The 27,596-nt window shown below is 39.4% G+C and overlaps 1 protein-coding gene across 2 annotated transcripts in view; it reads left to right on the forward strand.

Annotated features, from left to right (window-relative positions):
- Nucleotides 1-27,596, forward strand: part of GPC6 (glypican 6) — a 1,188,890-nt gene that overhangs the window by 12,250 nt on the left and 1,149,044 nt on the right. The gene's annotated exons all lie outside the window — the stretch shown is intronic.

Here is a 27,596-nt window from a genome sequence, read left to right on the forward strand (position 1 = left end):
AGCTGATCCTGGGCTTCATTTTGTTGGAATATTTTCTTAATTACTGATTTTATCTCATTACTTGTTAATTGACTGTTCAGAATTTCTATTTCTTTCTGATTAAAGCTTGGGGGTTTTATGCTTCCAGAAATTTATTCATTTCCTCTAGATTTTCTAGTTTCTGTGCTTAGAGATGTACCTAGAACATCAGATTTATGAAACTGGAGACATTACAACTGATATCACAGAAATAGATCATCTGAGATTATTTTTTTATATTTCTGTGGTATCTGTTGTAATGTCTCCATTTTTATTTTGGATTGAGCTTATTTGAATCGTCTCTATTAGTTTTCTTGATTAATCTAGCTAGTGATTTATCAATTTTATCTTTTCAAAGAACCAACTTTTCATTTCATTTATTTTTTTTTTTTAAGTTTCATTTTTGTTTAGTTCTCTGATCTTCATTATTTCTTTTCTCCTACCTTTAGGTTTGGTTTGTTATTTTTCTAGCTCCTTGAGGTGTGATGTTGGTTGTTAATTTGGGATCTTTTTGTCCTTTTTGATGTAGGCATTTAGTGCTGTAAGCTTTCCTCTTAGTACTGTTTTTACAGTGTCCCAGATATTTTGATAATTTGTGTCAATGTCATTCATTTTGAAAACAAATTTCTCAATTTTCATCTTGATTTTTATCTTTGACCTAAAAATCATTCAGGAGCAGATCATTTAATTTCCATGTATTTGTATAGTTTTGGGAGTTCCCTTGGAATTGATTGTTAGGTTTATTCTGCTGTAGTCTGAGAAGATGCCTGGTATGATTTTGGTTTTTAAAAATTTATTGGAACTTTTTTTGTGGCCTATTGTGTGATCTATCTTGGAAAATACTACAACAAGAATGTATATTCTCCAGTTTGGTGTAGAATGTTCTGTAAGTGTCCGTTGGGTTCATTTGTCCTAGAATCCAGTTTGTGGCAGGTGTTTCTTTGTTGACTTTCTTCTGCCTCAGTGATCTAGCTAGTGTTGTGTCGAATTACTGCATTATGATTTGATTGTATTGCTGTGTTTCTCTTCCTTAGATCTAGTAGCTTTTTTTATTTTTTTATTTTTGGACATGGAGTATTGCTTTGTCTCCCAGGCTGGAGTGCAGTGGCATGATCTCGCTCACTACAACCTCAGCCTCCCGGGTTCAAGTGATCCTCTTGCTTCAGCCTCCTGAGCAGCTGGGATTACAGGCCCATGCCACCACGTCTGGCTAACTTTTTGTATTTTTAGTAGAGATGGGGTTTCACCGTGTTAGCCAGGATGGTCTCGATCACCTGACTTCGTGATCACCTGACTCAGCCTCCCAAAGTGCTGGGATTACAGCCTTGGGCCACAGCTCCTAGTCCTTAGATCTGGTAGTATTTGTCTTACAAATCTAGAAGTTCTGGTGTTAGGTGTATGTTTATTTAAAATGGTTATCTCTTCTTGTTGAGTTGACCAACTATTATCATATAATGACCTTCTTTGTCTTTTTATTTATTTATTTACTTTTGTTGATTTAAAGTCTATTTTATCTGGTGTAAGAATGGCCAGGCTGCTCACTTTTGGTTTCCAGTTGTGTGGAATATTTTGTTCCACCTTTTCACCTTGAATCTATAAGAATCTTTACAAGTTAAGTGGGTCTCTTGAAGGCAACAGATATTTAGACTGTACTTTTTTTTTTTTGAGACGGAGTTTCGCTCTTGTTACCCAGGCTGGAATGCAATGGCGCGATCTCGGCTCACTGCAACCTCCGCCTCCTGGGTTCAGGCAATTCTCCTGCCTCAGCCTCCTGAGTAGCTGGGATTACAGGCACGCGCCACCACGCCCAGCTAATTTTTTGTATTTTTAGTAGAGACGGGGTTTCACCATGTTGACCGGGATGGTCTCGATCTCTTGACCTCGTGATCCACCCACCTTGGCCTCCCAAAGTGCTGGGATTACAGGCTTGAGCCACCGCGCCCGGCCCTAGACTGTACTTTTTTAAATTCATTCCACTAATCTTTTAAGTGGGGCATTTAGATCATTTATATTCAGAGTTAAGAGCAATATGTTAGATACTCTTCCAGTCATCATGTTGATTGCTACCTAGTTGTTTTGTATTCTCTGTCATGTTACTATTTTATAAACAGCAAGTTTTATACCTTTGAATGTTTTTTATACTGGTGCATACAGAACCTTCATTCTGATGTTTATAATTCCTTTGAGAATTTCTTGTAGGTCTAGTCTAGTGGTGACAGATTCTTCCCCAGTTTGCTTTTCTGGGAAAGACTAATTTCTCCTTCATTTACAAAACTAAGTTTTGCACCATACAAAATTCTTGGTGATCCTTACTCTGTTTAGGAAGACTGAAGATAGGATTCCAGTCCCCTCTGGCTTGTGATTTTTTTTTGGTGAGAAGTTTGCCATTAGTATGACAGATTTTCCTTTATAAGGAAAGAAATATTTTCCTTTTAAGTTATTTGATGCCTTTGTCTCACGGCTCTTAGAATTCTTTCTTTCATGTTGACTCTAGATAACCTGATGATTCTATGCCTTAGTGATGTTCTTTTGCAGTGAATCTCCCAGGAATTCTTTGAGCCTCTTGTGTCTGGCTGTTTAAATCTCTATCAAGACTATTGAAGTCTGCCTCAAATATTCCCTCAGATAGGTTTTCGAAACTTTTTGCTTTTTCTTCTTCTTCTTCAAGAATATTTTTGATTACGGGTTTTGGATGTTTTACATAATCCCATATTTTTTGGAGACTGTATTCATTTCTTTTTATTCTTTTTTCTTTGTTTTTGTCTGATTGGGTAAACCCAAAAGCCTTATATTCAAGCTCTGAAATTATTTATTTTGCTTGGTCTAGTCTCTTGGTAAAACTTGTCACTGCATTTTGTAACTCACTAAATGAGTCTTTCGTTTCCAGAAGTTCTGTTTTGTTTTTTTAAGTCTATCTTCTTGAGAAATTTTTCATTCATATCTTGAATGTTTTTCTTGATTTCTTTATGTTGGTTTCATCTTTCTCTTGGATCTCATTCAGCAGCTTTATGATCAATATTTTGAATTCTTTATCTGGTATTTCCAAGATTTCATTTTGGTTTAGATTCATTGCAAAAGAGTTAGAGTGATCTTTTGGGGACCATAAAACTCTGCTTTTCATATTGCCAGAATTATTTTTCTCCTGCCTTCTCATCTAGATAAGTTGTTTCTTCTTATTTTTGAATTGATTTTTGACTGGACTGGGTATAACTATAATGCATATAGTTTATGATTCCCTAGTTTTGGGAATTTCTGGTAATTACCAAAGTTCTGGGTAATTTCAATTGCAAAGACTGTGCAAGTTCCTTGGTTATAGAGAATTTTGTGTGATGGCTTTCTTAGGTCCTGCTTATAGTAGCAATGTAATGGGTGTATGAAAAGGGTCACTGTCTCCTGTGGTTCTGGAATGGCAGAGATCTCATGAAACTTATCTTATTTCCCTTGATGAGCACTTTTTATTCTCCAGCCTTTTTTTTTTTTTTTTTCCATTGGGTTGAATAGTTTAGTCTTCAGTTCAGTTAGAGGCACCCATGGGTATGAATAGCTATAGCTGAGGTAGATGGGTATTTGCAATACCACAATGGTGGGCACACATCCCAGTCCTGTTGGATGTAGCCTGGGGAGTTCTCATAAAATGCACTGAGGTCTTCATAGGTGAAAGGGAGGGGGCTGCCTCAGCGCTACTACAAGCCTGGCAAAAATAAATAAATAAATAAATAATGGACCCACCTCCCTATCATGCTTATTTTCCCATGTTCTGGATATTCAGATTAGACAAGCATGTCTCTATCTGCAGGAATGCTGACATTTTGTGTACAGAGGAAGCAGGACTCTTCTCCTCCTCCAAGCCTGATCCCAGAGGATGCACACCCTGTGGAGATGCAGTCACCCACAAAATGCTCTAGAAAGACCATTTATAGGCCTGGTGTGGTGGCTTATGCCTGTAATCCCACCACTTTGGGAGGCCTAGGCAGGTGGATCACCTGAGGTTAGGAGTTCGAGACCAGCCTGACCAACATGGAGAAACCCTATCTCTTAAAAAAAAAAAATAAGAAATAAAGATCATTTACAGATGCACCCAAGCCTAGCCCCTGCGAGAGAGAGACATCCCGGCTATGTCTACAGCAGCAAGTGATGGAGAGAAGTCTCCTCTATGTCCCTTCATGAGTACTGGGGGTGCTAGACTGCTAGGGAAGAAATGCAGTCTTTCCACTGAAAGGATCACTGTGCCCAAGCCTCTGCTGAAGGAGATGCAGCTGCTCCTAGCCCACAAGCAGGAAGTTCATGGACACAGAAAAGCCTGTACTCTGTTTCTTTTGTCCCACGGAGTGCTCCCTTGGTGTGGTGCACTCCCCCTTCCCCTAGGTGTGGCAATCCCTGGGGACCAGACCACTGCAAATCCTGCTTCTCCTCTGGGTCTGGCCACCATGTGGGGTTGCCACAGTCCAGGTTGTTGCTGGAGCATGTCAGCAAGGGATCCTGTGACATGAAGACACAAGGGTGGAAAGTCCTTGAGCAGAACGAAGTCTTGCAATGTGTGCACATCCAGTATGGCACCCACTACTGCAGCTTGGGTCCAGGAGGCACAGGAAGGGACCCTGTTTGAGCTGGTACCCCAATATAATGCCCTCGAGAAATCCCCAGATCGCAGCCTACTCCAGTACTTGGGCTCATGATGGCAGAAAAGCTGTCCTTGAGTTTGGATACCAGCAGTCTACTGCAAGGGCTAGAGAGGCCAAGAGCACCTCACTTCCCCTTTCCACAGAATACTAAGTCTCTCTGGATTTGATATCTGCCAGCTTCTTGGATCCTTAGTTTTTGTGTGTGTTGTAGATTCTTCCAATGAACTCTCCAGTGAGCTCCAGCAGTCTCCCCTTAACACTGCACTAGGGCTATGGTTATTCACCAGTAATTCTGGTTCTTTTTTCTGAAGGGAATTGGTCACCCAGGTCTCTAGTCAGCCATCTGGAAAAGCCCTCTGATGTCTCAATGGACTGGTCTACAGGACTTGCAGTAGGTTAGGTTTTGCTCTTAGCACCAGAGGCAAGTGCTATGGGTGGAGCTGGACCAGGCTGACCTGTCCTCTGGTCTCCCAGTGGCAGGTATGAGCACCAGCTTTGATGGAGGTGGCAGGGGAGTGGTGTGGACTCTGTAAAATTGTCTGGGTCTATTCAGGATTTCTAAATAAGGCTATTTGGTGTGGTGTGGTGGCTTTCTCACTTGCCAGCTGTAGTATCAATGTACTGGGCGTGTGAACAGGCTCAAGGCCTTCTGGGTAGCTGGGGTAATATGGACAGTGGTGTTAGCTGAGGTCAAAGAAGAGTTTTCTCCTTTGGTGCGGATGTAATGGGCTGTGTTGGTAGATGTCGGACTGTATACTTATAGGAGAGCCAGCGGTGGTGGTGGCCATGGGATCCACGTTTAGCCTATGTTATCCAGGGGAAGTACTCGGATATCCCTGGTGATGGGCAGGGTCCTGGGACTCCCAGAAGTTTTGTGTTCTGCTGCCAAGGTAGGTGGAGGGGAAAAGCTGAGTGGGGCTGGGTCAGGCAGTCCTGTGCTCTGGGTCTCCAAGTGTGAGTACAAGTGGTGGCCCTGATGGGTGTCAGCAGGAAATTCCCTGGCCACTAGAGTAATGTTTCAGAGAGGAAAGGAACCACTTCCGCTGCATAAGACTGAGCACTGGGAGACGGGGAGCAGGTGGCAATGAGACCCACCCAGCTCCCACGCCTTTGACAGTACTGATCTCACACCCACAGACTTCTGCTGGCAGAAAGCTGCAAGAGCCAGCTGCGTCCCACAATACAAAACTGCCACACACCGCAAGACTTCCCACCCAAGATAGAAACTGCAGCTCTCAGGCCACACCCCTTCTGGAGGTCCATGAAGCAGGGGCACCGGGTTCCTGTGCCCATGGCAAGAGCATGCTTTATGCTTAAGATTAGATTGCAAATCTCCATTGGGTGCTTCTTCCAGCCTGTGGTCATTGCCCGAATTAGCTGGCAGATTTCCATGAGGGCGCCTGTGAGTTCCATTAGAAACGTCTTCCTTCTGCCCCTCCTGGGGCCTGGGAGGGCATGCAAAGCACTTACCCATGCTGCTTCTTCTGCCTGAGGCTCCTCAGATCACTTCTAGCACCCTGTAGGGTTAAGATGCTCCCCAGTGGCCAGGATTACCCGGCTCCCAAATGGGAATGTGCATGAAGGAGACAGTCTCTTCTGCTTTCACCCTTGGAAGACTGCAGTTTTCTGCGTGACTCACCGTGCAGGCTGCTGCCTACTGCTCCTTTCACAGTATTCAAAGTTTCTTTCACTTTTTCTCTGCAGTGACTGCATTCCTTCCTGGATAAAAGTGCACACAGCTTCAATCTCTACATACCATTTATCTTTTCAAAATTGTGAGGCACACTAACAAAGCCTGTAATCTGCCATCTTGAAAAAAAAAATCCTCATAATCTTAACAAGAATCCCAAGAAATTGAGCAGTAACTGACAAATTGCTAGAAACTGCCAAGGCTGTCTGAATTAATGAGGTATTTGGCATTGTTACTTTAATCCAGTATTTCTCCACCCTGGCCAGTGATGGACAGATTAGGTATTAAAAACTGCCTGGGTGTGGAGGGGACACTGATTCAAAGCATTTGGTAAGTGATATGGTATAAATATTCACACCATGAACAATTTCAAGCTACCAACAGTTTAATAACCAGTTCACAGAGTTCCTGAAAATTTAACAGTCTTCTAGGCTGTCATGTGGTTCACTGAAAATTATCTGTACTTGAGCTCCATTATTCAATTTTGGATATTCTGATTTAATTGATTTGGGAAAGGGCACAGTCCTTCCTTCTTCTATCCCTCCCTCCCTCCTTCCTTCATTCTTTCTGTACTTTCATATAAAGTAATTCAGATATGCTTCCAGGGCTGAGAATCAGTGATCTAGAGCAGTGAGCTTTCTGAACTTTTCCATGCCTCAGAATCACTGGAAGGCTTGCAAAACACAAATGGCTGGGCTCTGCCTAGCAGAGTTTCTGATTCAATAGCAGTTCTGACCTGGAGTCTGTAATTTGCATTTCTAACAGGTTCTCAGGTGATGCTGATGTTGTTGGTCCAGGCATTATACTTTGAGTCTCTGGGGCCCATACTCTGAGTGTCATTCAGTGTGGTTTTAAATACAGGTTTCTTTCAGAGGGGACAGTCACCTTTTGGATAATGGTTTTCGTGTTGTTTTTCACATTGGTTGTGGGTGAGAATCTCCACCCAGAAAGTGTATTACTGCTACAAGTTGTACTACTGATCTCTCTGGGGATCTTTAAAAAGTTTACTTGGGCCCCTAGGGAGAATAAGGAAAAGAGCAGAAGGGGACCAGAGAAGGCTGTCCCATGTTTTCCTGGAACAACAGAGGCCAACCCAGCTGCCAGTGATTCTTCTTCCTAAGTAGAAAGGGCTCTCCACATTGCTTTGAATGGGAAATAGACAATGGTATTTCAGGTTACCTTCACCATAGGATCCTATTTTTCTTTGCTAATATGGCATGCTTTCTGTTGGTACCTATGACTCTAAGTAAGTTTTTGGTCCTGTGGAGATTTCTGGTGAAAAGAAATTCCATCCCCCATACCATCTTCTCTTTGAGCTGTTTTTCCCATATTAGCTTCTCAGGTGCAGATCCAGCCATATTTCCCCTGACTTTTATACTGTTATGCAAGGAGACTACATTTAGTGCTGGTCACTGCATTTTGTATGCATTTAATTAAAGATATAGCAAAATACATTCTAGGCAGGTACATCTGTGCTCTGTAGGCTTTACTCGTTGCATGTTTGCTCTTTATATCATAGTTTTAGGTTTATCACGCAATTGGCTTCCTCTCTTTTTGCCTCCAGGACAGCTGAGATTAGCAGGGGCCAGTGCTCCTCCACAGAATTTCAAGGAACTAGAAGTACTTTTTTCCTTAAGATTACAGTGATGTTGAGGCAACCATTTTCTTTGCAAAGAAAACAACTTGAAGTCTTCTAAAAAGAAAAGATAAATAACTTTCACTTACTATTCTCTTAATAGATGAAAATAACTCAAAGTCACTATCACTTGTGACATGAAATTAAAAAAAGCCACTGTGCACACAGTATAGGTATTTTTACATGACAGGGCTTACCTTTGCTCCTGGAAAAAAAAATTGTCTTTTAGCTGTTTGCCTATTCTAATTTTCCCCCAAAATCTCAATGGTTGGGAGTTTTTCAAACTTAAAAAACTGTAGCATTTAAAATTGATGGTACTTTGTTTTCTTTTCTTTCTTTCTTTTTTTTTTTTATAGCAAAATGCTTAACAAAAATTTTAAGTACAATGTAGCAATTTATTATAAAAGAAACAACTACTGGACACTAACATGAAACAGAGGCCGTTTTAGTATCTCTGCAGTTCCCTTATGAGATTTCTAATACTTTAAAGAGATGTTTGTATCAGCGAACTGATTTCAGAAGCCAGAATTTTTGAGCTCGCTTTTAGAGAATCCTACAAGCTATATTAAAAATCACCAATGAACAAATCAAGATTTATCTATGGCCTCTGTTTTCTGTTTGCCTAACAAATGTTTTTGAAGAGTATAGGTGTGTTATTTCAAAAATGGGAGCTTGTAATTCTATACTAACAATCTGGAGAAATAGGATTGCCGATGCTCCTATGTGGTGATCCATTATTAGCTTCTCCTCCAACTCTATTTGCCTTGAACTTGGTAATCTTAGTTTACTGTTACTTTTACATTATCAAGTGCTAATGTGTGAAAGGGTTTATTATGCTTTTACTACTCATTTCATTATATGGTATCATTCAATATTCTTTCATAGACTTGGGGATATTAGTACTAGGTGAAACATTATGTTAAAAGCTTAGGCCAACCTTTTTATATGACTGCAATAAAGAATATATTCATTTCACTTGTATTGCCACATGGCCCTCATAAAAGGTCAGTTTCAAATGAATATAAAATACCTTACAAATGACAAATCATATGTCATCAACAACAAGCCTATTATGAATAATCTATTTTCAATTACCACCTTCCCCTCCTTAAAAAATAACTTGGAAATGCCTTAGAATCACTAAGAGGTTTTCATTATATGTTTTTTACAAAAGACATAAAAATTGTACATTTTTCTGTTTTAGCAAAATACATATGGAATAATTGCACTTAAATTTCAGCTAAAACAGGTGCATCAGATATTCAGAGCAAAAAACATGAAATTATATTTTTCCATTTTGTTGTTAACAAAAATCATAACAAATTAAGTTTGAATCAGTTACTCAGCCTGAGCTATTGATGATGAGATAATATTATAAGAAGTTATATGTATAAACATAAGCTAGTTGCTGTGATTTAGGAGTGGCAATTTATTCTCACTCAAAACATGCTTAGCAGTGTATACAATGGTTTTCATTATAACAAAGGGTTTACTATTTATTGAAACATAGGTTAGAATGAGCTTAATTCTATGTTATAACCAAGGTTGAATTTTACAGCTGGAATAACAATTTCCTAAAACAGAAAAACCTATAGCACGTTTAAAAATGAATTTTAACCTTTCTGTCCATGATTTTAAAAAGTACAACTCTTGACAAAACTGCTGAGTCCCCTAAAATGCATGTTTTCAAAAGTATGATCTTACGTTTGTAAAAAACAAAAAGTGTAAAAATGTCCTGTAGTTTAAAAGACCCAGAAACAGTATTTTTTTTTTTTAAATGAGCCTCTCTCACAATTACTACAATCAGGAAAAATGGAATACAAATAAGCAAGAACAGGCTTCTTCCCAGTTTGACACTTCCTGCAGCTATCTTCATTCAGGGTGACAATTTCAATTTTAACCTAATTAAGTATGAGAGAGGACCAGTGTCCTAAGCCATAAGCCTGAAGTTTCCTGGAAGTACTGAGCTGCTCATTACTTCCCAGGCACGGCCGCTGGGAGCCACTGCCTGAAACTTCTGGAAGGTGCCATGGATGCCCAGAAGGAGGCTCTGCTGCACAGCGCCAGCCCGTAGGTGCACCACCTTCAACCGCATTTCAGCCTGGTTACTGTGGAATTGATTTTCATGGCTCATGACAGAAGCTGTTTTCAGCCCATGAAAAGGAAGTGGCTGGAGCTGATACTCCTCACACAAACAGCAAATTGCTCCACGGTTTTCATAGCATTCGAGGTCTGTTACCTTAAGGTTCTAATGGCCTTTTAACAGTGTTTCCAGCTGAGCAGCAGATGTAAAGGATACTGAACATTGAAAGCACTGTTCTTTTTTTTTTCCCCTCCCTGAAAGAATCATTGTTTACAGACATTGTACCACCACTATATCCTAGGTTCTATTCACTGGTATGTTAGATTTGAAAAACTGAAACAAATCTCAGATAAATAGAAAGTATTATCAGTGCCATCAACCTACCACTTACTGAGCTGTCTGACCCCTATTACCACCCATCTGGAACTGAGATCACTGGGGACGTATTTTTACCATTAATCGGGGCTCCCATATGGTAATATCCCATCAGGGAAAATAATTAATGGAACCCTGTGAAGCCTCTGAAACTCCTTGTAGTTTAAATGGATTGATTTTAATCCTAAAAATTGCTGTGTGTTTCTGAAAACAACACATTTCACATTTAGAATTATGTCCTGTCTGCCTTTGGCTTCCTTTTCTGTTGTTCTGAGTGTTAGTTTTGTGCTCTGTTGGTAAGGGCTGTAAAACGTTTCCCTCAAGGCAGCTTTGGGCTTCCTGCATAGGGAACATGAAGGCCGTTAAGGTTGGGTCTGTTGAAAGAGGTTGGCATTTCAGTCTTGTGGACTTTTGGGGAAAAAAAAATGTTAAACATAACTGAAGAGCCCTTGTCGAATTGGAGGTTTTTCCATTTTAAAAACTAGAGAAATAGTATGTCTTTTGATTTCACTTTGGTCCAAGCAACGCCTCATATTTCCACTTTCCAGTGGTAACTAGCAGAGGTAAGAGAAAAACAGCCATTCGGATGAGTCATCATTCCTCACCCCAGGAAATGGCTCATTTTACAAGCTTTTGTAAGGACCTTTAGGAAGCTGTAAACTGCCACCATTTTTGTCCTGAGAGTCAAAAATACACACACATTGCAACTCTGATGTAAAAGGCATATAGTTCCCTCTTCCTCTGCTTCCTGGTTTCTCCTTCTGCTCCTTCTCTTCTTGCTCATATAAACCTGTCTAGTTTTCTGCAGGAGCTCCCACTTGATAGGTAATGGGCAAAAACGTTTTAGTCTGGTCCAGTAGAAAATGTAGTCTGATCAGTTTAGCCCTTTTCGGTAACAGTCAGTCAAGTGGGATACTTGCTGCGATGCAGTGGCTTTGACTCCTGGCTCCTCTACTTAGCCTTCTCTGAACCTCTCGAGGCCTCCATTTATTCATTGTAAACAGGGGTAATAGCAGCTCCTATCTTTCATCCCTGGGATTGTACTAGATGGATTAACATTTCTGAAGCTCTTAGAATAGTATCTGACAATAAGAAAGGCTACAAACATGTTTGTCAGTTCACATAGAGTAGATGAGAAAATAAATCTCTTAGATTGAGGAGTGACGAAGGAGTGGTTTTCTCATGAAAGAAGAGCAAAGGTCCTAGGGCTCCGCCCACATCCAGGGCCCCGCTGGCCTGCATATCTGATGGTGGTATACTTTGTGATCTGCTCTTTTTCAACTTGGGAAGGATTAGGTAACCAGTCCCCTTTTTTCAGTATTCACCCTCACATTGGTCTTTCTGGGCGTGAAGGCCTCCTGAGTCACTGGCTTGTCACTCAACGGCCTCTGACCCACCTCCAGCCTTGATCACTTGGCATGGAGGGATGGATGCCAAGCCTCTGGTTTGTAGCTCAGCTGCTTTCTGAATTCTTCCCAGGAGGGCTCTAGGGATTGCCGAGCCAGGCCAGTGCTACCCAGGTGCAGGGTGTAGCTCTCCCTCCTAGTGCTCTGTGCCCCAAAGTTGACCCTAAGGGTGGTCCAGATAGCCCACCAGGCAATCTCTTCACAGAGTCCTAACCAGAATTTGGGACCCAAATTCTGCTTGCCTTAGGCTTCCCGGCATTGAGGCAAAGCTCAGAGAGCAACTGAGTGTGTTAGTTCATTTTCATACTGCTGATAAAGACATACTCAGTGCTGGGCAATTTACCAAAGAGAGGTTTAACAGACTCACAGTTCCACATGGCTGGGGAAGCCTTACAATCGTGGCGGAGAGTGAAAGACGGGTCTCATGTGGCGGCAGACAAGAGAATGAGAGACAAGTGAAAGGGGTTTCCCCTTATAAAACCAGCAGATCTCCTGAGACTTGATTCACTACCTCAAGAACAATATGGAGGAAACTGCCCCCATGATTCAGTTATCTCCTACTGGGTCCCTCCCACAACATGAGAGAATTATGGAAGCCACAATTCAAGATGAGATTTGGGTGGGGAACACAGCCAAACCATATCACTGAGGGATCTGGCAAACCATTACTCTTCTTCCACCTCCCTCCTTTGCACAGACCCTTAGGGCAGGGGTGGGTTTGCTATCTCTGTCTCTTTCTGGCTGGAATTTAAGCCTTTCTGCCACATTTAGTGACTTCTGTCTACTAAAGAGATCATGTAACAGACCCTCATGTCCTTAGATGTGGAAACCTGTAAGGAAATAAATGTTTTAAGGAGCAAACAGAATGGAATCTGTTTGTAAAGTATTTGTAAAATATTATACCCATCACATTAAAAATATGAAAACTTCCAAAGAATCTTTTGAGCATCAAGTAAATTGGGAATAATATGAAATCTTTATTTATACAGGAATCTTTGGGATTCCAGGCTGATACCACTATATAGAAGCCAAAGGACTTAATTTCTTGTCTCGTGCTGGCAAACTGGTCAAAGTTTTCTGACCTTTTTGAACTCTAGTTTCCTATTTATACAGAGAGAAGTCTCAAAATAAATGTTACTTCTCCTTTTCCCCCTTCCTTCATGACACATGCGGTGGTAAGCAATCTTCCTATTTCTTATTCAGGAGAGGGAAGAAAATGTAGTAGGCTGTAATCCCCACTCTAGACTTAGTCATTTTTAATTTCTTTTTATGATGAGTTTCCAAGAGAGAAGCTCTAATAAAACTTTAAAAGGTGATCTTGAAATGCTGTTAAATGTCAAACAGCAAATCTCTAAAAAACATTTACTTTCTCTCTTTTTTTTGGTCTTCTGGTTGGAAATGGCATGAAACTTCTCTCTCATTTTCACAGGTTTCTGTTGTTTTTACCATCCAGAGAACAATTTGTCTAACAAATTGCTTTGATTATTTCAATTTATTTAAACCAGTGGTTCTCAAACTTGAATGCACCAGAATCATCCAAAAGCCATATTCAAACATAAGGATATGGGCCGCACCCTGAGTTTTTGATTCAGTAAATCTCAGATGGAGCCCAAATTGTGTTTCTAACAAGTTCCTAGGAAGTGCAGGTGCTGGGGTTCCCTGGACCGTGCTTTGAGAACCACTGTCTTAATATTTAAGCTTCAACTATCAGCAGTTCCTTCCCCCCCCCGCCCAAGGGGATTGAGAATACATTTCAAACATGATTTGACATCCAATAACTTAAACTACCTTTCTAACTTACTTCTAGGCATTTGTCTTCTAGAAATTTCTATCTGATAGAAAGTTGTTCTAATATCCTTACTTTTCTTCCTAATTTCATTTGTTCATGCTCATGACAATGCTGATGTTTTCTCTGCCTTTATCCACCAAGTAAAATCCAACCCGGCTGAAAGTTCTTTTCAAACTCCCTTTTAATTCATTTGTCCTAAGTCTCTTGCTTGGTTTCCATTTCCACCTTTGCCAAGCTTGTACAGTGTTTGTCTCTTTATTAGGTAACGAATCCACTTTTACTCTTGTATTTTCTTGTATCACTTAAAATGAGGGACTTAGTTTTTGTTTCTCAAATTGCTTCTAAGATGTCAGAGGGCACTTGACACTCTGGCACCTTGGAGCACAGTGTTTGAACATAGTACTCAATAAACAAGTAAATACTGCTTGGTTGGAAATATAAAGGAATTTTCTTGTTAACTTTGCTTTTGTTTTGTTTTCTTGACAGGCAGGCCTTCCAGACCACTTCCAGTAAGATCGAATTAGATGGTGTAATGTAGAAACACCCTTATATTTTCTTTGAGAGACTGTAGTTGATAAGCTGTATTAGCTTAAGCCAGTGGAAATCGGTTTGCAAAAGTATAGACCACCAGAGTTTATTGTGTGAAACGTGCATTTTGTTGCTTTAATATTATTTTAAAGCATAACATTTTTCAATGAAGCTCTGCTTTATATAGGTATATGTCTATTAAAATGTTTTTTTTTTTTTTTTCAAAATGTGGCATATTTTAGCGATCACTGACAGCAGTTTTCAAATCCCTGAAAAGATTAGAGAAGTTAAATGTAAAGAGTACTTTAAATGGCAGTGACATTTCCTGGTAGATAAAGAAGTTGATATAGAGGAAAGTTAGTTTAAAAAGTCAGGCCTAGGAATAAAGCAATCAAATTGTACTGCCTTTTGAATGATCTATTTACGGTGGAGGCTTTGAATAGTAAATTGTGCTGCTGGAATGTACGTAGAAACGACTTGCAATTTTGTGAAATCCATTTTAAGCTGTTGCCTAGTTAGGTTCTCTTACCATGCAGGTCAGAAACTATTTATTTTTAATCACTTGACTAAAAGATCAGCACCCACATTTTCCCTGCCCTTAAGGCACACACATAGTTGTGAAGATTGACATACAAGTGATTAATTTCAGTATGGTGTGGGGAGTGGAGGGTTAAGGGCACTGGGAGCCTAGAAGAAGGCAGGTGAAAGTAACCCATGGCTGGGAGGTGTGGGGAAGAGAATAATCACCAGTGCTCTGATACAGTATTAATTGCTCTTTCATATAAGTAGATGAACCCTAATTAGATGGTAAATATGGAGGCTAAATTTCTCTGTTTAATAGAAGATCATGCCCTATGAACTCCCTGAAAAATGGCAGCTCTGGTTTTGTAAAGCTGCAGTCATAGATCTTTGTTCAAGTAAATGGAATGTGCATCTGTTCTTAGGGAATGGTATGTAACTACCAAGGGAGATATTTAATGTAAAATTAATATACTCCCCATGTTTTGAAGAAAATTTATAGAGAAATGTTAAGAAAATAATCACATTTATCACCTGTGATTATCCCTGCTACAGATGTGGGTTTAAATGGTGATCATTCTACCATTCCAAATACCAGCATATCTTTAGCAAAAATTAGTATATGATTATGCTGTGTATTTGAAAAGTTAGGCATGGAGGCTCATGCTTATAATTCAGGCACTTTCAGAGGCCAAGGTGGGAGGATCGCTTGAGGCCAGGAGTTTGGGACTGGCCTAGGTAACCTGATGAGACTCTGTCTCTACAAAAAAATGAAATAATAATTAGTGAGGTGTGATGGCATGTGCCTGTAATCCCAGCTACTGAAGAGTCTGAGAGGAGGACCACTTGAGCCCAGGAGTTTGGAGTTCCAGTGATCTGTGATCACGTCACTGCACTACAGTGTGGGTAATAGAGTGAGACTCTGTCTCTCATAAAAATAAAAATTCCATAGATAGCACAGCTGCCATATTAAAGTGTGTATGCTTGTGTAAAAAATATAAATATTTCTATAACGAAACTTGATACTAATGGTGTGGCTATTTGTTGCCATAGGTGACTAAATAGAACAATTGTGATGTAATCCCTTTTATTAACTTTTCTTATGTAGATGGCATAGTAAGTGATTCTAGATGGAGAAAAGGTGAAAACAAGTTGGTATTATTTTGTGCCCTTCATGATCCGACTTGGTTTATTTTTTAGTTTTTATGTTTTCTATCACATTTGAAAGTGTGAACATTTAAACTCTTAGGCTGTTTCAGTTTGCATATGAAGATGTTTTAAGTAAGTTCTGGAATTATATATAAAAAACTAGAGAGTGAGGATGCCCAGATGACAACAAGCAGAAAAATTCCTCCTTCAAATAAAAGCCTGTATTCTCATTTGGAAAGCAAAATGTTCTCTCTTAAAAGTAGCAGCTGTAAAAAAAGCAGGAAGGCAGACCACACTAAGTTGTAAAATATGTTTTGGTAGCTTAACAGAGATTTAGCTGTTTCTGAGAAAAAAAAAATCAAAATCTAATTTTAAAATGAAGGTATTTAAAACCATGGCACAAGAGAGTCTTATTTATGGAGTTGGTGGGAAGCCAGGATGTTTCCAATCCACTGCTCTTACAGGAGGCTGTGCCTCACCAGCTCTGTGCTACAGCGAGCAGCCTCTGCCTGACGTGCATGAGTCAGATGCACGAAGCAGCAGACACCTGTCCTTTTCATAAGGCAAGAGGTGATGAAATGAGTGAATTCCAGAACTAGCAGAAAGAAAAGGTAATCATTGCCCCAGATTTTTTTCTTCTATTTATTTTTATTGATGCATAATAGATGCACAGGTGATAATTTAATAATACATTCACAAAACTTGTAGACATCAAATCAGTGTACTTGGGATTTCCATCACCTTAAAGATTTATCTTGTTTTTATGCTAGAACCATTCAAATTCTTTTCTTCCAGCTATTTTGAAGTATACAGTACTGTAAATCATAGTCACCATACTGATCTGTCTTTTTTTAATCACATTGCAGATTTTGCTTTTCTTAAAATTGATCTATAAAAAGTAATATTATTTTATAAAAACAAGATGAAAAGTTTTTGAGATTACCCCCCCTCAGAGCTTGAATTCCATTGTGTATATCTTTCAATGTTATGCCTACTTATCTTTGTAGAATACCGATAGAGCTGCTGCTTTTCTAAATGGTATGTCTGATCTTTGAATGAAAGGTACATCAGAGTGTCATAAATGTTGAACATTTAGCCTTGGGACGCCATTTCTTGCAGAGTAGACCTATTTTCTAATCTGGAAAATATAAGCCTGAATACCAAGAATATATTTTTTGAGTCTGGGAGTATGTTTTTTTGGATAAGTTCACTACTCGCTAAAATAAATAGTAAATACAAATTTTCTGAAGATCTAATATATGAGCTGGGCATGGTGGCTCATGCCTGTACTCTCAGCACCTTGGTAGGCTGAGGTGGATAGATCACCTGAGGCCAGAAGTCAAGACCAGCCTGGCCAACATGGAGAAACCTCATCTCTACTAAAAATACAAAAATTAGTCTGGGTGCCGTGGTGTGCACCTATAGAGGTTGAGGCATGAGAAATGAGAATCTCTTGAGTCTGGGAGGGAGAGGTTGCAGTGACTTAAAGTTGCCCCACTGCACTCCAGCCTGAGCAACAGAGTGAGATTCCATCTCAAAAATGAATAAAATAAAAAGATCTACTACATGAAATATAATTTGCTAAAACAATTACATTTTCTAATTTCTAAAGAAAGTGTCTGTTTCATTTGGAAAGAAAGTAATGACAGTATGATTAGAAGTTGCTTTCCTATGGACAACAGAGAGTGTCATTTTTTTTTTTCCTTAAAATGCATTTGGTAGGAATAATTTCCCTCTCTTCCTGTGAAAATATTTTATTTAAATATTTTAGAGCAGTAATCACTTCTCAAGTTGCTACTACAAATATGAAATATAAATATCTGGTATGTTTGATTAGGCTTCCCTTAGTCCATAAACTCTGAAACAGAATCAGTTCTGATTTATCCTTGCCTAGACATCAGTGCCTGACCCAGATAAGAAATTCAGTACACACATAATGAACGTACCAAATGGTGACAATGACCTGGGTTTTCATTTGATTTCTAGAAAACAACCTCTATGTAGATGTGGACTAACTCCTGTATATGCTCTGTTATGAAAAATATTCTATATACTACTGGGTATGTGCTATCATCTGGTCATTATATTATCGCTTTTATTTTGATTGATTTTTATTGAGCACATATACAAACTCTGGCCCTCAAGAAGCTGACTCTGTAGGAAAATACAAAGTATGAAGTATCATCAAAGGTATTTCATATCGAAATTGCTATTGAGATATTCATATACCATGTCAATTAGCAATCTAGAGGGTAAAATTTATATTGAGAGCCAGTCCAGCTATTATTATACATTGTTGTTTTCAACCTAAGCTTTAGAAAGATATCTTCCTTGCCTTTTACCTGTAACTTTGTGAATAAAAGCATTTTTAATGGGCTGGGCATGGTGGCTTTGGACTCTAGTCCAGGTGCTCTGGGAGGCTGAGGTGGGAGGATTGCTTGAGGCCACGAGTTTGAGACCAACCTGGGCAACATAGTGAGATTTTGTCTCTACAAAAAATAAAAATAAAAAATTATCAGGCATGATGGTACATGCCCGTAGGCCCAACTACACAGGAGGCTGACGGGGAGGATGGTTTGAGCACAGGACGTGGTTGAGGCTTCAGTAAGCTATGATCATACCACTGCACTTAGTCTGGACAGCAGAGCAAGATCCTGTCTGAAAGAAAAATCATGTAATAAAACTATTACTTTTAGTGTAAGTGGAATGACCTATTCCACTTATCTTTCTTAAAGGATAAAACAGACATTCTCTTCTCTTTTCTCTTGTTATAGTAAAAGTATCAGATGATTGGCCTTTCCATATAGTTGACGGTCACACATTAATGAAATGAAACGGAATCAAGGTAAAACATGGAAATTATAGTGAGGTCATTAAAAAGAGGCTTCATGTTACAACATTGCATATATATTATGATAAAATAGAACATTTATTGAGCTCTCTCTAGGTCCCACATATTGTTTTAAACTCTTGTAGTATCTTTCATAATCATTACAGCATCTTTTCATTATATGCATAATCACCATGTTTTACAGATGAGGAAACTGAGGCAGAGAGAATACAATTCACTTGTCCAAGGACACAGGTGGGAAAGCAGATGAGCTAGGCAGATTGCAAAGCCCATATACTAAACTACTATCTAGGTGAATTATATGATTTCATTTTCAAAGGAGGAAATTAACTTTTTCTAGAATTAAGATAAATTTCTCAAATCATTGGGCTACATACCCTGTAATACAATTCTTTCCAAATATTAGGAAGCATTTAACTCTCAGTTGCTAGAGAAGAAGTAAAAAATTGTTCCAGTTCTGAGACATTTCTAGAATCTTCCAATAAGATCAAGTGATAACTTATTTCTTCGATAGACATTTTAGTCATTATGGGTAAAACTTCATCAGTCATTACCTGGGCTGTTTGCATCTGAATGTCCCTCCTCTGTTTGCGAAGTCCATCCTCTTGAGTCTCCATGAGAGGCACAGCTTTCCTAAAGGTACAGGAACTGAAAATGCTAGATGCTTGCTTTCTCCAATTCCTTTGCATCCAGGGTGTGGGTATATGACCTACAATAGACCAGTGATATGTGCCAGTCCTGGTCTTTGCTTTGGCTACTTGTAACACAAAGAAGCAGGAACAGTGAATAACTCATTCTCCAGGTCGCGGTGGTTAAATGGCACATGTGGAGGTTTCAGCATTGTCCTCAAGTATGCAGTGCTGAGGGTCAGGGCTCTCTGTGCCACAAAGGGCTCACTGGCTACAGTGGTGTCCTTTATGGGTGGCCTTGGTGGTTTGGTCTTGGCTGATGCTTCACTTGTTCCTACTTGTCTTCCTATCCTAATTCTTGATCCCCAAATTTCTGTAAATAAATCCTTTCCTGTACAAATTAGTCATCATTAGTTTCCGTGACACATAACTAAGCTCTGTATGGTGGGGTGTGAGGGGCAGAAGACAAATAATCTTAATGTATATCTTAGTTAAAAATTATCTCCATGGGGATGGGCACAATGGCTTGTGCTTGTAATCCAACCAGTTTAGGAGGCTGAGGCAGGAAGATTGCTTGAAGCCATGAGTTCAAGACCAGCCTGAGCAACATAGTGAGACCTCCCATCTCTACAGAAAAAAATAAAAATAAAAATAAATTAGCCTGATGTAATGCCCTGTGCCTGTAGCCCTACCTACTTGGGAAGCTTAGGTGGAAGGATCCCTTGAGCCCAGAGGTTTGAGACTTCAGGGAGTTTTGATTGTACCAGTGCACTGCAGCATAGGTGACAGAGTGAGATAGTGTCTCAAAAATCAACAACAACAAAAATAACAACAAAGCTTCCATGGTAACTTCTGAAGTTGGAACATAATGGTATGTATTTGGCTAATGCAAATGAGTACAAAGACTGAAGAGTGAATCATTTTAATGGTACAGTTATTGATTACTTTGGATGCTGCTTTTGAAAGACTCTATTTTCCTTTACATGTCTTTCCACTAGAATTTCTTTCTTTCTTTTATTTTTTGAGATGGAGTTTTGCTCTTGTTGCCTAGGCTGGAGTGCAGTGATGTGATCTCGGCTCACTACAACCTCCACCTCCTGAGTTCAAACTATTCTCCTGCCTCAGCCTCGCGAGTAGCTGGGATTACAGGCATGTGCCACCATATCTGGCTAATTTTGTATTTTTTTTTAAGTAGAGGTTTCTCCATGTTGGTCAGGCTGGTCTCAAAACTCCCAACGTCAGGTGTTTCGCCTGCCTCAGCCTCCCAAAGAGCTGGGATTACAGGCATGAACCACTGTGTCTGGCATGTAATTTCTCATGTATTGTCTATGTTCATAATTTGTGCTCATGAACTACTTAACAGCTAACTCATACCTGATATTCTGTTGAGTTCTATTTAAAAGGGATCCAATTAAGCCTTGCTTCCTCATGTCAGGGCAGTTCCATGGAACTTGAGGGAGTGATACATGGAGTTCTGTGGAAGTGGCTGAGTCCTAGGAATTGAGCTAACTTAAAAATACAACGACAAACAGAAAGTTACATGAGAAAATAATCAGATTTATGTAGATGCTTTCTAGTAAAAGACATTCATTTTTTTTCTCAGAAGTATATTATAATAATATGATCCTCATATAGGGTAAATATGTTTCTGTGCTTTATTTTGTATAGTGATCATCTTCTATTTATCATCTTTAGTCTTTTAAGGGACTGCATCTTCCTTTATTCCTTATGGATCTTTTGTTTGTTTGTTTTATTTTCCTGTGAGTTATTTTTCCCAGGCAAAAAGTTACTGGAGGGAACTGAGTTATTTTTAGGGTAGGAGACATCCATTTCATCTTAACCACAGTCTTAGCAAGCAAATGTGCTAACCTTCAGATAGTTGGATTCTAGAGTATACGTAGGAGTATAAAATGTATAAGCTGATTGTTTCCCCATTTCATGATTTTCTAAATAATAACATAGTCAATTTCAGTATGTTATTTGGTTTCACCGTGAGATTGGTATTACTTCAACACAGTTACTTGATGTCACTAATGACTATATGTCAACATTCATGTTGTATAACCTCAAAAGCACTAAGAGAATAAGATGGAATAAAAATAAAATAAAACACATTTTTGAAGTTACAGATTTACTTACTTTGATACGGCTTAGTTCTAGGCATTGTACAAACATCAGTGAAATGGAAGATTCTGTAATATGAAACCAGAGTTAAATGAGGAATAAGAAAAAAAAATCACAAACATTTGCAGTGATTTTTTACTGTATTTTAGTGACCAACTCATATTGAGAAAACAAAAAGCAGTATAATTTAATCATCAGTCATTTGTTTCTATAGTGGAGCCTTTATTTTAGTAAATAATAACTTTTAAAGGGCTATACCATTCTATATAAATGTATTACTAAATTGAGAATTAGCTAAGGCTTCAGTGTTTTTAGTTTATAATTTTGCCATTATGTTAGAAAAATACATATATATATATATATGTATGTATGTATTTTTTTTTTTTTTTTTTTTTTGAGTTGCAGTCTTGCTCTGTCTCCAGGTTGGAGTGCAGTGGTGCAATCTTGGCTCACTGCAACCTCCGCCTCCTTGGTTCAAGCGATTCTTCTGCCTCAGCCTCCTGAGTAGCTGAGACCACAGGTGCGTGCCATTATGCCTGGCCAATTTTTGTATTTTTAGTAGATATGGGGTTTCAACATGTTGGCCAGGATAGTCTCCATCTCTTGGCCTTGTGATTCGCCCACCTCAGTCCCTCAAAGTGCTGGGATTATAGGCATGAGCCACCGTGCCCGGCCAAAATTGATTTTATTAATATTGTTCACTTTGTTAATAGACTTCATTCAGTTGGGATTTCAACTGAATTCTACAAAGAGTACATAAATTTTTAAAATTTGGAAAAGTATCTTAGTGTCAAACTTCATAGGAATTTACGTTTAAGAGCAGGAAATTTTGAAATAAATATCTCTGGCTAACAGACACTCCTGGGACTTCTTATCACTGCCTCTTAGGTGAATGTCTGGCTTAATTGTTCAGATTAAAAAACTACTCATGTCTTCAATTTATAATATTATTGATCAGCATCTAGAACATTGTTATATTTAAATCACATTACAGGACACATTGCCAAAGCATGATCTTAGATGGAAAATCAAAGGCAAGATTTAAAATTTATTTTATTATAGACTCAAAGTTTTGACTTTTGAGTCCTTAGTACTGTTTTTTATAGTGCTAGTGAGAGAAATTATGCAAACCAGTATCAGATTACTCAACAGTCAGACCAGGAATGTGCTTAGGGCGCTAGCAAACAGGGGCATCAAAAAGCATTTGGGAAAATAATATCTCTAGCAATGTAGTGGTCATCATGATGAAAATGAGACTTTGGGCTGGATGCAGTGGCTCACGCCTATAATCCCAGCACTTTGGGAGGCCAAGGCGGGTGGATCATGAGGTCAAGAGATCGAGGCCATCCTGGTCAATATGGAAAAACCATCTCTACTGAAAATACACAAATTAGCTGGGCATGGTGGTGCACGCCTGTAGTCCCAGCTACTCAGGAGGCTAAGGCAGGAGAATTGCTTGAGCCTAGGAGGCGGAGGCGGAGGTTGCGGTGAACCGAGATCACGCCATTGCACTCCAGCCTGGGTAACAAGAGCGAAACTCCATCTCAAAAAAAAAAAAAAAAAAAGAAAATTAGACTTTGTGTTTTCTTCCTTTTTTGTGGTTTAGAATTGGTTTAACACTGAATTGTAAAATGTTATGGGGGTTGGAATACACAGTTATGTTTTTCATGCTTAGAGTCAGACACCTTTCCTAAAACTCTTTGATATGCAAATTTATTTTTTTCTAAAAGGAAAGCAGTCTCTTATTCCTCTACACCCAAGGACCTAGAGATATTGCCGTGTCTTTTCTTTCCTTTCTGAAGCCTGTATTGCTTATTGATCATGTTTTTTCTCCTGCAAAGGCAGTTTTATCAGATATGGGCAGTTAGGGAGAAAGGAGCTTGTGGGGCGTAGGTTTTTTTGTTGTTTGTTTGTTTGGTTTTTGAGACAGAGTCTTGCTCTCTTACCCAGGCTGGAGTACAGTGGCACCATCTTAGCTCACTGAAACCTCCACCTCCCAGCGATTCTCCTGCCTCAGCCTCCCAAATAGTTGGGACTACAGGTGCGTGCCACTATGCCTGGCTAGTTTTTGTAGTTTTTAGTAGAGACAGCTGGCCAGGCTGGTCTCAAATTCCTGACCTTGTGATCCACCCACCTCGGACTCCCAAAGTGCTAGAATTACAGGTGTGAGCCACTGCACCTGGCCAGCACAGGTTTTAAGAGGGAGGGAGAAGTCAGCAATTGCAGACTGGTCTTTTATGGTAGGAAACACTGGGATTTTTAAATCAGTTATTCCAAATTCAGTAAGTACCTGTTTTTAAGTTTTTCTCAGGCTTTCCATCTTTCTTCTTAATGACCAATCTCTAGAACTAGGAGCATTCACTGTGATTTGACAGAAAGTTCAGCTCTCGGGAATAGTACATTTTCCTGTAGTACTGTATTTACTTGAAACAGCTGGGTTTAGATGTAGCGTGAATATTGTTTTTTAACATTCTAAGGCATAAGAAGAATCCAGTATATAAGTGCCACTTTTCCATAAATATATTTTGTCATTTCTTTGCATGGAATAAAAGAGGACAGAGTGTCTCTATTCCTAGGGAAATTGAGGGGAAACCTACCACTCCAGAATTCCCTGAGAAATGTGGTTGCTGTTTGAAGATTTTAAGCTCCCTCAGGGATGGGTTTATGCAATTTCATTTGTTTCACATACACTTTGCTCAGGGTTGGACAAACAGATAAGCTTCTTAACTGGTGGATTTAACTGACTATCTCTTCACTTTTGAGGTGTCAACCTGGGGTTTACTGAAAAATACTGAGAATAGGCAAATGTTGCTGGGAATAAGATAAATAAAGATGAAGTAACTTAGACTTTCTGGCATTATGCACATTTATCTCCTATCTCTCCACACACACACAGACACACACACACACATGCATATATTATATGTTTTGTTAATGTGAAGTCATTTATGAGCGTGCTGATGTTGGAGTCAAGATACATAAATTCTGACCACAAGACTGTAACATACTGACGAGTATACAGGAAATAGCCCCTCAACCCGTAGCTTTTCACACGTTTGGACAAATTCCTGGTCCTTCCCACACTCCTTGAAACATTTTCTTGGCTTCTAAACCTTTCCTCAAGGCAAAAAGAACTTTTACCTTTCCCAGGTCCAGACATCAGGGGGTTGTAGTGACAATTATTTTGGAGATAATGGCTTCCAATGTCCCCCTCAGCAGAGGAAAGAGGGAAGGTTCCAGAAAACAAAAAAACAAAACAAAAACGAGCTGGAGAGAGCAATTTTAAAGATGGGTGAAAATGTGTATCCCTTTATGCCAAGCTACACTTAAGATTTCTTGTGAAAATAAATGTGATGAAGGCCTACAGTCCATTAAAACTTGAACAGTTGACACATTGTGACAAATCCTTCTCCATGTCCCATTTTCAAAAATTTATGTATGAATTGGTAATGCAGAAAAATATTCAAGTGATAAAAATGGATAGGCCTCTTCTGAGGCTATTCTTATAGGCAATTGTAATCCTTCCAGTGATAGTTTATAGAAATATTTATATTTCATATGTTAACCCAAATGATATTATACTCTATACATTTTAGTGCAAATGTTTTTCTACTTAATTTTTCTTGAAATGTATTCCATTGCAGTGTGTAAAGACTTGCCTCAGTTTCCCCCACACCCCCAAGCTGCATTTTATTCCACTGTCCAAATATACCATACTTGATTTAACTGATACCAGTGGACTGGAGGAGGTTCCCAAACACTGCTGGGATGTGGGGACCTGGACCCCAGGTCCATGCTCTTGACACCATTGCAAGAAGGAATTCAAGTGTGAGTCGGTCAGAAAATAGTGAAAATACAGAGATTTGTTGCAAAGGGAAAAGTACACAGTAAAGGGGGTGCAGGCGTACTCCAGAGAGAGTCATACAAATGAAGTTTGAGTTTGCTAGCTTTATGGGTTTTTTTTTTTTAACAAAGGGGTGGAATATTTATTAAAATTCCAGAAAAAGTGGAGCTTTCCCAGAACTGTGACGCCACTAATTTTTACAACAAATATGGGTGTTCTGGGAACTGTCATGGGACTGCACTCATGCTCATGTGATTAGTATGTTAATGAGCACATAAAAAAGTCCTAGGTGAAACCTAGGTCAAATCCAGCATGATGTTGGGGCCAGTTCATCTTAGCCAGCTTGGTCTACACCCTGATTTTTCAGGGTCTTACCAGCTCATAGCCTCTGCAGCTATTTTATCTGTTTCCTTTTGCTACTCATGTGAAATTGCTGCTTGGAATATGTTTTTTTTTGAGATGGATTTTCACTCTTGTTGCCCAGGCTGTAGTGCAGTGGCGCGATCTTAGATTGCTACAACCTCCTCCTCCTGGGTTCAAGGGATTCTCCTGCCTCAGTCTCCTGAATAGCTGGGATTACAGGTGCACGCCCCCACAGCTGGCTAATTTTTTTATTTTTAGTAGCGACAGGGTTTCATCCTGTTGGCCACTCTGGTCTCAAACTGACCTCAGGTGATTCACCCGCCTTGGCCTCCCATAGTACTGGGATTACAGGCATGAGCCTCCATGCCCGGCCACTGCCTGGAGTTTTCTGTTCTGCAACCACCTTGTATTATTCCTATCCCATAGCTAGTGGCCTATTCATGGATATCTAGGTTGTTTTGTCTTTGTTACAAACCACACTATAGATGATGTTCTTTACATGTGCATATTTTCGTGAAAGTGGGAGTTTATGTCTAAAAGAAATTCCTAGTAGTAGAACTACTGGGGGAAAAGTTTTAGGCATTGAGCATTTTGGTTGACATTGCCACATTTTTCTCTGTGTTAGCTCTATCAGTTTACTCTCAAAACAGCAGCTGACAGCACTCAGTGTCACCTGTTGCACACCTCCAGGGGGCAGTTCACCTGCCGGTATCTGTGATGCAGTCATGCTGTGTCTGTAGCTCCTGGCTGGTCCCTGCATGATGCCAGCTGATAGATTTTCTGCTCCTGGGGCCCTTGGTAGTTTTTCAAGGGTCTGGGCTTTCAAACTTCAGATGAAGTACATGGATGAATGAAATTGTCAGATTCCCTCAGGCATCCTTTCTCCTTAGGGATTATGCACCACTGCAGAAAATAGTTGTGGTAAATAAAGATAGAAAAATGAACTGTGTGAGTTTAATGGTACACTGAAAACAAAGCATAGACATGCCTTGATATCCTTGGGGAATTGGTTCCAGGACCCCCTGTGACTACCAAAATGCACAGATGCTCCAGTGCCTTATATAAAATGATACAGTATTTCCATATAACCTATGTACATTCTTCCATATACTTTATTGATTAATGATTATTATTATTAGTTGAGACAGAGTCTTGCTCTTTTGCCCATGCTGAAGTGCACTGGCACAATCATAGCTCTCTGCAGCCTTTAAGTCCTAGCTCAGGTGATCCTCCCAACTCCACCTCCCATTTCACTAGGACGGCAGGCACACACTACCACAGCTGGCTAACTTTTTAATTCTTCTGTAGAAACAAGGTCTCACTATATTGCCCAGGCTGGTCTTGAACTGCAGGGATCCTCCTGCTCTGACCTTCCAGAGTGCTGAGATGACAGGTATGAGCCACCACACCTGGCTATCCTGTATACTTTAAATCATCTCTAGATTACTTATAATACTTAATACAGTATACATGATATATAAATAGTTATTATATTGTATTTTAAATTTGTATTTTTATTGTTGTATTGTTATATATATATATATTTTTTTTTTCCAAAGCTTTTCCCTCCTCAACTGGTTGAATCCAGGATGTGGAACCCATGGTTATGGAGAGCTTGCCACATTTAGAATAAAATATGCAAATCCCTATCTAGTAAGCCCAGTCTTCATTCACCAACACGTTTTCTTATAAGAACTTCATAAAGGATGATAAGAAAGTCAGATTTTGAAATTTCTTAGAGATTTGCTCTCTGAGTTCTTAAATCTGGCCTGCTTTATTTTAGACACCAAACATATGGCTGTAGCTAATTATATGCTTAAACGCTGATCCATTTCAAAACCATTGATGTTACTCTGTGAGGGACCTCAGAGGAAATTATAGTAAGTTATGTGTTTAGAAAGATAGAAGCTGTAAAGTGAAATTCTGACCTTTAGAAAGAACTGCTATAAACTTTAAAGAAATCAATGTGT

The sequence above is a fragment of the Callithrix jacchus genome, chromosome 1 (genome assembly GCF_049354715.1).
Source record: "Callithrix jacchus isolate 240 chromosome 1, calJac240_pri, whole genome shotgun sequence".
In the NCBI taxonomy this organism is placed as follows: Eukaryota; Metazoa; Chordata; class Mammalia; order Primates; family Cebidae; genus Callithrix; species Callithrix jacchus.